Raw genomic sequence first — 15000 nt, forward strand, 5'->3', positions numbered from 1 at the left:
CAGCAAACGTTTTGTTCAATTCCGGGTGTGTGTGGTTGTTTCCCGGCCGCTTTCACCTCACCCCGAGCCTGGCTGGGGATGTAAATACTTGGCACGAGTAAATAAGAACAAATGAAAAAGACGAGGCGCAAAATGGAAAGAGCTTTAGTTGAAAAGTGCGACATCAATAACACCCCCCAACCTTCAAGCACATTGTGTCACCCCTAATTCCCTTGATTGTCCGCCTTCTGGGGGTTGGTGGGGGTGTCAAACTGATATTGCGCAGCGTGCACAATAAATCCACCTTGCACAGCTGCGGAGATAAAGGAAAAGGCTGCGTCGCAAATAGTTCAAGACGAGAGGCCAAGCAGGTTTGCAGTAGGAGCTGTTCACTCCATGCTCGCTGCTCTGCAGCAATAAATCCACGGACGTTGCCATCCATCACGCCTTGGTCACAGATTCATCGAGCTGAACTTTAGTGCGCTTTGTGTAAAAGGCTGTCAGTCAGACTCTTGCGTCAGCACTATCAAGTCACACTTCTCCGCGGGGGAGCTGGAGTACAATGTGGTGCCGCGTTTTGCAGCTGGAAAAATCAGCAATTTGTCACCGGCGGATAATGTTTATTTCTAGTTTTTTATTTTTTTATCTTATTATTATTTTTATTTTTTTCTAACATTTTTTTAAATTTGTATTGTGTTTTTATTTATTTATTTTATTTATTTATTTTTATCTATTTATTTATTTTATTTTATTTATTTTTTGTCCTGTTCAGCTTCTCAGGCAAATCATATTGTTGATGTAGATGCCCATATCGGCTGTATAAATTTACTTTACAAAAGAGTTTATTTCTACTTAACAACCCAAATATGATTTAAAAAAAAAAAAAAATCTCTGCGTGGTTCTCCATAAACACAATCTCATAAAAAAAAAAAAAAAAAACATTATGTCATTATTTTAATACAAAACCCCAAGTTGGCTCGTTGTGTAAATGGTAAATAAAAACAGAATACAATGATTTGCAAATCCGTTTCCACTTATATTTAATTGAATAGACTGCAAAGACACAATATTTAACGTTCAAACTGGAAAACGTTCAAATATTAGCACATTTGGAATTTGATGCCTGCAACATGCTTCAAAAAAGCTGGCACGAGTGGCAAAAAAGACTGAGAGAGTTGAGGAATGCTCATTAAAACACTTATTTGGAACATCCCACAGGTGAACAGGCTAATTGGGAACGGGTGGGTGCCATGATTGGGCGTAAAAGCAGCTTCCATGAAATGCTCAGTCATTCACAAAAAAGGATGGGGCGAGGGGTCACCACTTTGTGAACAAATGCATGAACAAATTGTTCAAGAACAACATTTCTCAACCAGCTATTGCAAGGAATTTAGGCTCCTCAATTTCATCAAAAGGTTCAGAGAATCTGGGGAAATCACTGCACGTAAGCGATGCTATTACGGACCTTCGATCCCTCAGGCATCAAAAAGTGACATCAGTGTGTAAAGGATATCACCACATGGGCTCATGAACACTTCAGAAAACCACTGTCAGTAACTACAGTTTGTCGCTACATCTGTAAGTGCAAGTTAAAACTCTACTATGCAAAGCGAAAGCCGTTTATCAACAACACCCAGAAACGCCGCCGGCTTCGCGGGGCTTGACCTCATCTAAGATGGACTGATGCAAAGTGGAAAAGTGTTCTGTGGTCTGACGAGTCCACATTTCAAATTGTTTTTGGAATTTGTGGACAAAGAAGAAAAGAACCATCCGGATTGTTATAGGCGCAACGTTCAAAAGCCAGCATCTGTGATGGTATAGGGGTGTATTATTAACCAAGGCATGGGTGACTTACACATCTGTGAAGGCACCATTAATGCTGAAAGGTACATACAGGTTTTGGAGCAACATATGTTGCCATCCAAGCAACGTTATCATGGACGCCCCTGCTTATTTCAGCAAGACAATGCCAAGCCACGTGTTACATCAACATGGCTTCATAGTAAAAGAGTGCGGGTACTAGACTGGCCTGCCTGTAGTCTATACCTGTCTCCCATTGAAAATGTGTCGCGCATTATGAAGCCTAAAATACCACAACGGAGACCCCCGGACTTTTGAACAGCTTAAGCTGTTCATCAAGCAAGAATGGGAAAGAATTCCACCTGAGAAGCTTAAAAAATGTGTCTCCTCAGTTCCCAAACGTTTACTGAGTGTTGTTAAAAGGAAAGGCCATGTAACACAGTGGTGAACATGCCCTTTCCCAACTACTTGGGCATGTGTTGCAGCCATGAAATTCTAAGTTAATTATTATTTGCAAAAAAAAAAAAAAAAGTTTATGAGTTTGAACATCAAATATCTTGTCTTTGTAGTGCATTCAATTGAATATGGGTTGAACCATCCAGATTGTTATAGGCGCAACGTTCAAAAGCCAGCATATGTGATGATATGGGGGTGTATTAGTGCCCAAGACATGGGTAACTTACACATCTGTGAAGGCACCATTAATGCTGAAATGTACATACAGGTTTTGGAGCAACATATGTTGCCATCCAAGCAACGTTACCATGGACGCCCCTGCTTATTTCAGCAAGACAATGCCCAGCCACATTCTGCACTGTTGAACAACTTAAGCTGTACATCAAGCAAGAATGGGAAAGAATTCCACCAGAAAAGTATAAAAACAATTGATTTCCTCAGTTCCCAAACGTTTACTGAGTGTTGTTAAAAGGAAAGGCCATTTAACACAGTGGTAAAAATGCCCCTGTGAACAACATTTTTGCAATGTGTTGCTGCCATTACATTCTAAGTTAATGATTATTTGCAAAACAAAATTAAGTTTCTCAGTTCGAACATTAAATATCATGTCTTTGCAGTCTATTCAATTGAATATAAGTGGAAAAGGATTTGCAAATCATTGTATTCTGTTTTTATTTGCAAATTACACAACGTGCCAACTTCACTGGTTTTGGGTTTTGTACAAGACGGCGGCAACATTTCTCCTCAGAAAGAAGGCAGCAAGTCGGGGCAATAGTAGTTCACAAGAGCAACGTGAAGAGCAAAGAAGGGAAATAAGGACGTGGTCTACAGAAACGGTGTTTAACACAGCTGAGCGATATTAGTCTGGAGGCGGTAGCTGCACGCAGTAAAGTTCCTCTGCAGACTGCAGGCGAGCGTGAATCCATTTTTCATATTTGCCCAGAGGGCAATCGATGATGGGGGTGACGAGACAATAGCACACCCCGTGTGAGCAACAAAAGCTGAGGGAAAAGGAAAGTAGCCCGCTGCCTCGTTCAGGTTCTCTTCAAAGGTCGGGTTTTTTTTTGTTTTTCTCTTTGCACAAGTTCCTTCTTAGATCTGCCCGGATACTCAGACGCCACCTGAGCCTCCGTTTTTCTTCTTCTTGTTGTTGTTTTTTTTTTTTTGGTAGTGGCCTCAGATCTACAGAGAGAGACTGACTGGCTTACACGATAACAACAAAGGCCACTGAAGCGCCGTCATGCACGACTTGTCAAACTCATCTAAGGCACAGAACGCTGCTGTGGAGATAAATACTACTTTTTTTTAAATCCAAACACCTTTTTGTAAATGATTGAGACTCCACATACTTATACAAGAATATTTGTACACTTTTTTTATCTGTTCTTTGGTTTTCAACTTGACGGTGGTAAATAGTCTGTTCAGATTTGGGACTGAATGGTAATTCCTGTATTAGCATTATTGTGAAGTGAATTATATTTATATAGCGCTTTTCTCTAGTGACTCAAAGCGTTTTTACATGGTGAAACCCCAATATCTGAGTTACATTTAAAACCGGTGTGGGTGGCACTGGGAGCAGGTGGGTAAAGTGTCTTGCCCAAGGACACAACGGCCAGTGACAAGGATGGCGGAGGCGGGGGTCGAACCTGGAACCTGTGGAGGATGCATATATATTTAAGAGTTCTTTGTTTTTACATAGCCATGTTTAGAGCATTTAGTACTTTTCCTTTGTATATTCTACCAGTTTCTTTCGACAATTCAGATGCCTGGTTAGTGTCTTCACCCTTGGAATGTGAACTATTACCCCTACTTTTTTTCCTTATCAGTGTTGCGAGGGGGACATGGGGGCTTTCTTTGTGTGCAAGGAGTGGGCTTTTCCGTTTGAATGTCGGATCAACTAGAGTAGCCGATATGAATGTATTGGTTAAGATGATGTCCTAAAGCTTTAGTAAAACTTGAAAATATTCCTATTCTGTCTTGATGGTCCTTCTTACTCAGCATATATGTCATCGAAATAACTTGGGATTGGCCAGTAACTTAGATTCCCTGGGAGGAAGAGCTGGTCGACGCAACAGACCCTCAAGTTGCTGGCACGGCCATTCTACCAACCGCCATTCTACAATGCAGTCTGCTGAAAATTATGGAAAGTGCCTTGCGATGTGGTCAAAGTTGGAATTGCCAAAGATATGCGACACTCTACTGCCATCTGGCGGCTGAAGTGGGTAGTGCACCCCCCAAAAAAATTAGTTTGCTTGCAATTTCGTTGTACAATGTACAATGACAATAAAAATATATTCTAATGTATTCTATTCATTTTGTTACGTTTCATGTGTCAAGTAAACCACAATGAATAAGGTCATTGGTCATGAGGTTTTAGACGTCTTTAGACCCCGGCAAGGATGGCTAATGAAATTGGGGTTCTAAATCAATTAAACTAAACTTGTCATAATCTGAAGTAAAGTGAAGTGAATTATATTTATATTGCGCTTTTCTCAAGTGACTCAAAGCGCTTTACATTGTGAAACCCAATATCTACGTTACATTTTTAAACCAGTGTTGGTGGCACTGGGAGCAGGTGAGTAAACTGTCTTGCCCAAGGACACAACGGCACTGACGAGGATGGCGGAAGTGGGGATCGAACCTGGAACCCCGAAATTTCTGGCACGGCCGCTCTACCAAGCGAGCTATACGGTGGTGAACCCCAAGATGCAGAGATGGCACGACTACAATAGTACAACAGGAACCAGGAAAACAATCATCGAGCCCTGACTGGAGGGCAAGGCAGGCATAAATAGGTGTGGCCAGGCTGCCAATCAGCAGCAGGTGAGGGGAAACAGCACTCATTGAGCCAAGCAGGAAATGGAACCAAAATATGAGCGCTGACAGGAAATAAACACAAACTAAGGAAAAACGTCTCAGTTGCTGATTTTGTGCCACACTCGTTCCAGCCGCAACACAACTTACCTTCACGTGATATCATCCTGTTTTGGTATTCATTCAGCGTGTTGACAATACCAGTCAATACAAAGTTGTATGTTTTGACCATAGTTTGACCCCGGAACTGATTATTTCATGCCCATTGTTTTTTTTTTTGTTTTTTTTTTATGGAGACAATGTTTTCCTTCTCAAAATGAAGAATGTCCTCGGTCTTGACAAGGTGCCGGCGCCCCTTTGCCGTTATCTCCCACGGCACACACTGCCTTGCAAACATTAGTGCGCCCCGCATAGCAAGATGAACTCCCCGCCGGCACATTTCGCCGCCAAAGTGCGAGCGCTTTTTCATCTGAAGTACAGATTGAGGAGGACATCTCCCGTCCGGGACCTTGACCGTGACCGAGCATGTGTGTGTTTGTGTGTGTGTGCTGCATTGAAACAAACTTCTTCAGGCTCCATTTAGTCCGGCAGACTGATGCGGGGCTGAGATGGGAGCTTTCAAAGACACACACAACTGTGAAAGCTCATTAAAAGGCTGACGCCGAAGCCAAATTTCCCGAGGAAACAACGTCTCAGCAAGGCTTAGCTTTTTTTTGGACGGCTGTTTTTCCCCAGCAAAATTACCACTTTGGCACTAAACGAGGTTGTCTCATGAGCAGCTGTGAAGTTTAGAAGGTAAGTTGCTTTTGTTTTTTTTTTGTTTTTTTTTATAGAGCAACCTTGTCTGAAAGGTATTTGGCCAACTTTGAGAAAAGTCACAAGTTGAACTCTATTTTCACCTTGAATCATAAAGTCAATGTCGTGAATACAATCAGTTTTTATACCTTTTTACTTCCTTTCCAGGGTAAATCACACCTAACCTTATCCGTGTCAATGTAATATTGTGATGTTGTTGCGCTATATAATGAACGAGCATACTTGCCAACCTTGAGACCCCCGATTTCGGGAGGTGGGGGGATGGGGGGCGTGGTCCGGGGTGGGACGGGGGCGTGGTTGAGGGCGGGGGCGTGGTTAAGAGGGGAGGAGTATATTGACAGCTAGAATTCACCAAGTCAAGTATTTCAAACATATATATATATACCTGTATATATATATATACATACATATACATATATATATATATATATATATATATATATATATATTTATATATATATATATATATATATATATCCTGAAAATATGCAAACATAACTGTGTTTAGATAATTGATACTTCAAACCTGCATAAATAAATCTTAAGGAATATAACATAACTTGGCTTCTGAGAGCTTCAAAATGTAATGAATAAAATGCTAAAGTTGTTGATAAACAAACAATTATTTTAATAATTAAATATGGTCATTTTAAATTAATTATTATGATCATTTAAAATTAATTATTTCCAATATGTTTATTTTAATGTATAATTCTATGGCTGGATGTAATAAGGAGTCAGAAAAAATACAAATAAGAATACAATTAATTTTTGGGACGGCGTGGCGAAGTTGGTAGAGTGGCCGTGCCAGCTGGTTACTGGGGTTCAATCCCCACCTTCTACCATCCTAGTCACGTCCGTTGTGTCCTTGGGCAAGACACTTCACCCTTGCTCCTGATGGCTGCTGGTTAGCGCCTTGCATGGCAGCTCCCTCCATCAGTGTGTGAATGTGTGTGTGAATGGGTGAATGTGGAAATACTGTCAAAGCGCTTTGAGTACCTTGAAGGTAGAAAAGCGCTATACAAGTATAACCCATTTATCATTATCATTTATATATGTTTTTAGCAAAATATAGTAAAAATGTATTTAGTTTTTTTTTAAATTCATAAATATAATTATTTATAGGTAAGATAAACATAATAATACAATTTATCTCTAGTCTGGATGATTTCGTTTTTGTCACCCTGTGGTCCTCACTCAGGTCCGCATGGAGCTGGAGGGGGCGTGGCGTCCAGCTCCGGCTGAAAATCGGGAGATTTTCGGGAGAATATTTGTCCCGGGAGGATTTCGGGAGAGGCGCTGAATTTCGGGAGTCTCCCGGAAGATTCGGGAGGGTTGGCAAGTATGTGAACGAGACAGGGTGTTATATTTTATTTTGAAGTATCGCTTTTATTTTGAAGAACCGGATGTCCGGTGCGGGAAGTGTCTTTGCTGTTTTTTTACTTTACTTCCTCCTCCTTCGGATAGTTCTTCACTGCTCCGTGTTTCTTCATATTGTAAATATTATTCCTAAACGTTCCTAGATACTTGAAAACTTAACCCAATATTGTTTTGAGTAATTTTTATGCACAATTTCGTTTATTTAGACGTAGAGCGTCGACTGTGTGAAATGTTTGGTCGTATTTACACATGGCATTTCACACAGGAGCAGATATCACTCCGCCAGAAAGTTGAGACCTGTGTATGTGTGTTTCATGTTTCCAACACAGGTATGTGGATTTGTGCATTATTATTATTTTGTGAGAAAACGTTTTTGTTAATGTAATTTAATTTATTATTATTTTTATATGAATGAATGTTTGTTACTTCCTCTTCCTTCGGAATTTTGAATGAGAAGGAGCAGATATCACTCCGCCAGAAAGTTGAGACCTGTGTATGTGTGTTTCATGTCCATACTTGCGAACCCTCCCGAATTTTCCGGGAGACTCCCGAAATTCAGTGCCTCTCCCGAAAACCTCCCGGGACAAACATTCTCCGGAAAATCTCCCGATTTTCAGCCGGAGCTGGAGGCCACGCCCCCTACAGCTCCATGCGGACCTGAGTGAGGACAGCCTTGGGAGGACAGCTGGGTGACAAGAAATAAATCATCCAGACTAGAGATACATTGTATTATTATGTTTATCTTACCTACAAATAAATATATTTATTAATAATAATAATAAAAACAACTAAATACATTTTTACTATATTTTGCTAAAAACATCAAAATGAATTGTAATTTTTCTGACTCCTTATTACATCCAGGCATTAGAATTATACATTAAAATAAACATGTTTGAAATAATTAATTTTAAATTATCCTAATAATTCATTTAAAATGACCATATTTAATTATTAAAATAATTGCTTGTTTATCAAAGACTTTAGCATTTTATTCATTACATTTTGAAGCTCTCAGAAGCCAAGTAATGTTATATACCTTAATATTTATTTATGCAAGTTTGAAGTATCAATTATCTAAACACAGTTTTGTTTGCATATTTCCAGGATGTAGATATATATATATATATATATATATATATATATATATATATATATATATATATATATATATATATATATATATATGTATGTATGAAATACTTGACTTGGTGAATTCTAGCTGTCAATATACTCCTCCCCTCTTAACCACGCCCTCAACCACGCCCTGCCCCACACCCGACCACGCCCCCACCCCCCACCTCCCGAAATCGGAGGTCTCAAGGTTGGCAAGTATGTTCATGTTTCCAACACAGGTTTCTAATAAATACTGAACCGAAGGCATGGTGAAGTGTCTTTTATTTTTTTTTAAATACACAACGCAGAATAAGACTCACTACAAAATTGGGTTAACTTTTCAAGTATCTAGGAACGTTTAGGAATAATATTTACAATATGAAGAAACACGGAGCAGTGAAGAACTATTACCTTCTCATTCAAAAGTCCAAAGGAAGAGGAAGTAAAGCAATCCACACACAACAATGCCACCGTTTAAGACCCCCCGCACCCCTCCATCCGCCGGCGCAGCGTAACCTAGTACGCATGCGTACTAGGTTATAGTCACCTCTAGTGTTGCTTTGTGTGCAAGTTCTTACATTTAACTTATATGATATGATAGGGTAGGATAGGATAGGTCTTTATTGTCATTGCACAAGTACAAACCCCGTTTCCATATGAGTTGGGAAATTGTGTTAGATGTAAATATAAACGGAATACAATGATTCATTTTCAACCCATATTCAGTTGAATATGCTACAAAGACAACATATTTGCTGTTCAAACTGATAAACATTTTTTTTTTTTCAAATAATCATTAACTTTAGAATTTGATGCCAGCAACACGTGGCAAAGAAGTTGGGAAAGGTGGCAATAAATACTGATAAAGTTGAGGAATGCTCATCAAACACTTATTTGGAACATCCCACAGGTGAACAGGCAAATTGGGAACAGGTGGGTGCCATGATTGGGTATAAAAGTAGATTCCATGAAATGCTCAGTCATTCACAAACAAGGATGGGGCGAGGGTCACCACTTTGTCAACAAATGCGTGAGCAAATTGTTGAACAGTTTAAGAAAAACCTTTCTCAACCAGCTATAGCAAGGAATTTAGAGATTTCACTATCTACGGTTTGTAAAATCATCAAAGGGTTCAGAGAATCTGGAGAAATCACTGCACGTAAGCAGCTAAGCCCGTGACCTTCGATCCCTCAGGCTGTACTGCATTAACGAGCGACATCAGTGTGTAAAAGATATCACCACATGGGCTCAGGAACACTTCAGAAACCCACTGTCAGTAACTACAGTTGGTCGCTTCATCTGTAAGTGCAAGTTAAAACTCTCCTATGCAAGGCGAAAACCGTTTATCAACAACACCCAGAAACGCCGTCGGCTTCGCTGGGCCTGAGCTCATCTAAGATGGACTGATACAAAGTGGAAAAGTGTTCTGTGGTCTGACGAGTCCACATTTCAAATTGTTTTTGGAAACTGTGGACGTCGTGTCCTCCGGACCAAAGAGGAAAAGAACTACCCGGATTGTTATAAGCGCAAAGTTGAAAAGCCAACATCTGTGATGGTATGGGGGTGCATTAGTGCCCAAGGCATAGGTAACTTACCCATCTGTGAAGGCGCCATTAATGCTGAAAGGTACATACAGGTTTTGGAGCAACATATGTTGCCATCCAAGCAACGTTACCATGGACGCCCGTGCTTATTTCAGCAAGACAATGCCAAGCCACGTGTTACATCAACTTGGCTTCATAGTAAAAGAGCGCAGGTACTAGACTGGCCTGCCTGTAGTCCAGACCTGTCTCCCATTGAAAATGTGTGGCGCATTATGAAGCCTAAAATACCACAACGGAGACCCCCGGACTGTTGAACAACTTAAGATGTACATCAAGCAAGAATGGGAAAGAATTCCACCTGAGAAGCTTAAAAAATGTGTCGTCTCAGTTCCCAAATGTTTACTGAGTGTTGTTAAAAGGAAAGGCCATGTAACACAGTGGTGAACATGCCCTTTCCCAACTACTTTGGCACGTGTTGCAGCCATGAAATTCTAAGTTAATTATTATTTGCCAAAAAAAAAAAATAAAGGTTGAGTTTGAACATCAAATATGTTGTCTTTGTAGTGCATTCAATTGAATATGGGTTGAAAAGGATTTGCAAATCATTGTATTCCATTTGTATTCACATCTAACACAATTTCTCAACTCATATGGAAACAGGGTTTGTACAACAAAACTTTGTTTTCAGCACAAACCCGTTCAAGATTAGACAAACAAACAGTGTACAGGGTTACAGAACAGGAACGCTGATGGGTCGCCACAAGGCGCCACTTAAAAGATGGGAAAAAGGTAAAAGCTGGGGAAGGATGAGTAAAAAAATACAATCTAGACTGGGCTCCTAAGGGGCCCCAGTCTGGAGTGGGAAAAAATCTCCATAGCAAAGCACATATACATATTACAACGTACATCTCGAGATCTCTAGCAACAGGGGGGAGGGAGTGCGGGGTCATGCTGGCAGGCCGCAGCTCTCAGGCGCTGCCCATCCGTCCATCACCCCTATGGGATTTGCGTCGAGGGCGTTGGATTGACTGAACAATATCCAGTGTTGTGGTATTTCAATGAACTGGAATCCAGTGCGCTGTGGGGCCCTATTGTAGTGAATCACACCCGAGCCATCATAAATTAATCAAATCTTTATTACAATGTGATAAATAATATTTTACAACAATAAATCTAGGGATGTAGATATTCTGGTCAGGACACTCCTCACTCTTCTGCCTTCACCTTCATTGTCCATTCCTTTTTGGTGACTTTATATATTCTCTGTGCTCATTAGTTTACATACCCTGGGAGAATGTATGATTTCTTGGCCATTCTTCAGAGAATATGAATGATAACACAAAAACCTTTCTTCCACTCATGCTTAATGGTTGTGTGAAGCTATTTATTGGCAAACAACTCTGTTTACTCTTTTTAAATCAAAATGACAAAAGAAAGTACCAAAATGACCCTAATCAAAAGTTTACATACCCCAGTGACTTTGATCTGATAACATGCAGAAAAGTTGACACAAATAGGTTTGATTGGCTAATCAAGGTTCCAATCCTCACCTGTGACCTGTTTGTTTGTAATTAATGTGTGTGTATAAAAGGTCAGTGAGTTTCTGGGCTTCTGACAGACCATTGCATCTTTCATCCAGTGCTGCACAGATGTTTCTGGATTCTGAGTCATGGGGAAGGCAAAACAATTGTCAAAGGATCTACGAGAAAAGGTAATTGATCTGCATAAAACAGTAAAGGGGTATAAACAGATATCCAAGGAATTGGGAATGCCAATCAGCAGTGTTCAAACGCTGATTAAGAAGTGGAAAATTAGGGATTCAGGTAGACCAGCAAAGATTTCAGCCACAACAGCAAGGAAAATTGTTCGAGATGCAAAGAAAAATCCACAAATAACTTCAGCTGAAATACAGGACTATCTGAAAAATTGTGGTGTGGCTGTTTCAAGATGCACAATAAGGAGGCACTTGAAGAAAAATGGGATGCATGGTCGAGTCGCCAGAAGAAAGCCATCACTCCAAATTACTTTGTTCCAGAAGGTTTGAGGCTTGTTTTGCTGTTTGTCGTAATGTAAGCGGGATACTTTGTGACATTTGCGCAGAAATGGCTTTCTTCTGGCGACTCGACCATGCAGCCCATTTTTCTTCAAGTGCCTCCTTATTGTGCATCTTGAAACAGCCACACCACAATTTTTCAGGAGGTTGATTCCCCTTCGGGGTGATGGACGGCTGACAGCGTTTCATAGCAGCAGTAGACCTCCAGGGTCCCAACTCCAACATGTTTGTGTGTGCATGGCATGGAGTTTTTTTCCCCCACTCCAGACTAGGCCCCCTTAGGAGACCAATCTAGATTCTATTTTTTTACTCTTCTTCTTCCCCAGCGTTTTACCTTTTTCCCACCTTTTACGGGGCGCCTGCAACCCTGTACACTGTTTGTTTGTCTAATCTTGAACGGGTTTGTGCTGAAAACATAGTTTTGTTGTACTTGTTGCAATGACAATAAATACCTATCCTGTCCTATCCTATCCCTATCCTATTCATGTCTGTTTTTTTTCACACCTAAAAATAAAAAAAATATCACCGACTAGCATAGAAATATAACAGTTTTATAAAACTAGGTCTGTATTTTTTACAATTTCAAATGAAATGGAATTTAAAAAAAAAACTAGACAGCACATTGAAAGTGCAATCTCCCAATAGTAAAAATGTCTGGAGTCCAGACGTTGATCCGGATCAGCCCCAAAGTGCTTTACAGGACATTAAAAAAATCGAATTAAAATCAGAAAATACAATCATAAAAACAAACAGACTTAATTAAAATTACAACCAATCAAGGAGTGCAGATAAAATACTTTCAGTTGTCATATGCACAATTAAAATAAGTTGAGGCCCGTCTCACATTTACAGGAAGACTATTCCAGGAGCATGCAACTGGAATTCGGTTTTTACCATGTGTGGTTCTGACTCCAGGCACCGGCAGGAGACCAACTCCCTGAGGTTCTCAGAGCTGGAGGCGGTTCAAATGTCTCTGACACAAGACCATGACAAGACTTGTAACACAAGGAGAGCTGTTTTAAAGTCTATTCTCTGAGCAACAGGAAGCCGGTGCCGTGACTGGACTAATATGGTCATATTTACTGGTTCTAGTCAGGACTCGAGCAGCAGCATTTTGAATCTACACTATACTGCCAAAAGTATTTGATGAGAATCAGGTGTCCTAATCACTTGGCCCAGCCACAGGTGTATAAAATCAAGCACTTAGGCATGGAGACTGTTTCTACAAACATTTGTGAAAGAATAGGCCGCTTTCAGTGATTTCCAGCGTGTAATTGTCATAGGATGCCACCTGTGCAACAAATCCAGTCGTGAAATTTCCCCGCTCCTAAATATTCCAAAGTCAACTGTCGCTTTATTATAAGAAAATGGAAGAGTTTGGGAACAACAGCAACTCAACCACCAAGTGGTAGGCCCCGCAAACTGACAGAGAGGGGTCAGCGGATGCTGAAGCGCATAGTGCAAAGACTTTCTGCACAGTCAGTTGCTGCAGCGCTCCAAACTTCATGTAACCTTCCAATTAGCCCACGTACAGTGCGCATACAGCTTCATGGAATGGGTTTCCATGGCCGAGGAGCTGCATCTAAGCCATACATCACCAAGTCCAATGCAAAGCGTGGGATGCAGTGGTGTAAAGCACGTCGCCACTGGACTCTAGAGCAGTGGAGACGCTTTCTCTAGAGTGATGAATCACACTTTTCCATCTGGCAATCTGATAGACGAGTCTAGGTTTGGAGGTTGCCAGGAGAACGCTACATTTCGGACTGCATTGGTGGAGACGGAATTATGGTGTTGGGATGTTTTTCAGGAGTTGGGCTTGGCCCCTTAGTTCCAGTGAAAGGATCTTTGAATGCTCCAGGATACCAAAACATTTTGGACAATTCCATGCTCCCAGTTTGGAGCGGGCCCCTTCCTCTTCCAACATGACTTTGCACCAGTGCACAAAGCAAAGTCCATAAAGACATGGATGACAGAGTCTGGTGTGGATGAACTTGACTGGCCTGCACAGAGTCCTGACCTGAACCCGATAGAACCCCTGTTAGAATAATCCATCCCATCCATCCATCCATTTTCCATCCCATCCATCCATCCATTTGCTACCGCTTATTCCCTTTGGGGTTGCGGGGGGCGCTGGAGCCTATCTCAGCTACAATCGGGCGGAAGGCGGGGTACACCCTGGACAAGTCGCCACCTCATCGCAGGGCCAACACAGATAGACAGACAACATTCACACTCACATCCACACACTAGGGCCAATTTAGTGTTGCCAATCAACCTATCCCCAGGTGCATGTCTTTGGAGGTGGGAGGAAGCCGGAGTACCCGGAGGGAACCCACGCAGTCACGGGGAGAACATGCAAACTCCACACAGAAAGTGTTAGAATAATCATGTATGTATATTATCACACAACTTTAGTATGCTTAAAGTCCGTTGCTATAGTTATTAGCTCTTGTGCTCAAGTTTTGTATCTGTGCAAGGACGCAGCCGCAGATGTTATCTTTGTTTTAGCCTGCTAACAGCCAAGGACTTCAAGGATTTCAACGAAGATAAGACGACAGCACGCAGACGAAGCAGAGACAACAAGGACCTCAACGCAGATAAGACGACAGCACGCAGACAAAGCGGAGACTAGGCGAAATCACAAGGCCCCCAGCACATTCCGTCACGTATTGTGCGTACTGGACCTGCTTTGCATAAAATATGTGACCACTCCTTTTAGAGGCGGCCTCAGTGATGTTGACTGTGGAACTCCTGAATAAATAGAGGGACGCGACAGCTGAACCTTAGAGCGTAGGGCGAGACTGTGACTAAGTGTGCAGCTCCATGCGTTCTCCCCATGAGCTAAATTGAACTCTGTCTCTGCATGGTTCCTTGATTCTTGTCTGATTAATAGATGTCATCAGTGTTTGAACCTGACACCCCTTTGGGATGAATTAGATCGGAGACGGAGTGTATGACCTCACCATTGGAAGAATGGTGGACAATTCCTATAAACACAACCCGCAACCTTGTGGACAGCCTTTGCCAGAAGAGTTGAAGCTG

General features: G+C 41.3%; 1 protein-coding gene across 2 annotated transcripts in view; it reads right to left on the minus strand.

Annotated features, from left to right (window-relative positions):
* The window catches only part of fibcd1b (fibrinogen C domain containing 1b), a 387620-nt gene that overhangs the window by 127187 nt on the left and 245433 nt on the right, over positions 1–15000 (minus strand). The window lies entirely within an intron of this gene.

Source organism: Nerophis lumbriciformis, linkage group LG11, assembly GCF_033978685.3.
Source record: "Nerophis lumbriciformis linkage group LG11, RoL_Nlum_v2.1, whole genome shotgun sequence".
Lineage (NCBI taxonomy): Eukaryota > Metazoa > Chordata > Actinopteri > Syngnathiformes > Syngnathidae > Nerophis > Nerophis lumbriciformis.